Source organism: Pteropus vampyrus, unplaced genomic scaffold (genome assembly GCF_000151845.1).
Source record: "Pteropus vampyrus isolate Shadow unplaced genomic scaffold, Pvam_2.0 Scaffold176, whole genome shotgun sequence".
Taxonomy (NCBI): domain Eukaryota; kingdom Metazoa; phylum Chordata; class Mammalia; order Chiroptera; family Pteropodidae; genus Pteropus; species Pteropus vampyrus.
This window is the reverse complement of record NW_011888957.1, coordinates 1,064,351-1,065,636: the sequence shown is the minus strand read 5'-3', so window position 1 is coordinate 1,065,636 and position 1,286 is coordinate 1,064,351. Positions and strand designations below refer to the sequence as shown.

Genomic DNA, 1,286 nt, shown 5'->3' with positions numbered 1-1,286 from the left:
GACTTGTCAGAGCCTCTGCTGCACTTTGGGTTCGAATTTGAAAAATAATGGTTCCAGCCTGACTTTTTTAAAAAAACAATGATTCAGCCACTGCAATTTTTTAGATTAAATTATGCAAAACTGGGATCGTAATAACAGTTGGTTTAATTACAGAAGCTAATATGGTCCAGTTTCTAGTCTCCATTTTCAAATCTTGCCATAATTTCACTGATGGGCCCGAGAACACTTGCCAGATCAAATCACCGATGAGCCGGGGCCGGGGCTTAGCACCGCGGGGGCCATGTGCCTGCACAGGTTTTCTGCTTCCCACACTGGGGCTGTCGGGTCTCCGGGGAATAACATCCAGGCGGGTCCTGGGGACACGGTGCTGCGTCCTGTGTCCCTTTGACAGGGCGCTGGTGGCCTCCTGGAGTTAGGACTGGTGGTTTGTGAAGGAGTCCACGAGTGCACGCAACCGGGTAGAGCCGGGAAAGGATCCGACCTGCGATGAGGACCCTCAGCCTTCCAGATGTTTCCCGGAGTTAGGGAGAGAGCAGAGAGGCGGGCAGGCCGTGTGCCAGCTCAGCCCCTGGGCAGCCCACCTGACACCTGTGTGCCGGGTCCTCCGTGAGGGCCTCCGGTGGGAATGGCCAGGAGGAGCCTCCGCCCACGAGTCCACCAGGGCAGACAGGTTTGTTTTGGGCCTTTCTCAGGCCTCCCGGCCCATCCTGCCGTCACGCTCCGGACTTCCAGAAGCTCTTGGTTACTGTCATCTGAGTAGAAGCCCAGACACCCATGTGCCGGGCGGCGGGCAGTGGGCTGGCCTGAGAGTGGCACCTTCTGTCTAGGACCTCCCGATTTCGGATGCAGGGTTCCCTGGTGCAGCCCTGTGCGCGTGACAAGCGGTGCCCTCCCCCCACACACACCCCGAGGACGTGTGCCCCGGCCCTCCGCCGAGGACAGGGGCCTCCCAGGCAGGGTCTGGCAGAGGTGAGGCAGGCCTGGTCCTCGGGGCTCTCCCTGACCAGCTCCCCGTGGGCCCACGCCCCTCTGCCCTTCCCAGTTGCTGGAGTTGTCCGGATTGTGGCCACCACTCCTGGTGCAGACGGTCCTTTCCCAGGAGAGCACTGAGGCTGGACGTTCCAAAGTGACCTCCCCCAGACCCCAGAGCGGCAGGGTCCACCCTGTGCCCCATGCCGCCCCTTCCCATTTTTAGGGGTGCCCCCATCTCAGACCCCTGTTGTCGCAGGCACATGCTCCCCTCCACGTCCCCTCTAGGATGATGTCCACGCTCGTGTGAGGCCCAC

The 1,286-nt window shown here is 60.4% G+C and overlaps 1 protein-coding gene across 1 annotated transcript in view; it reads left to right on the top strand.

The window, feature by feature from the left end:
* The window catches only part of PRDM16 (PR/SET domain 16), a 317,846-nt gene that overhangs the window by 276,342 nt on the left and 40,218 nt on the right, over positions 1–1,286 (top strand). The window lies entirely within an intron of this gene.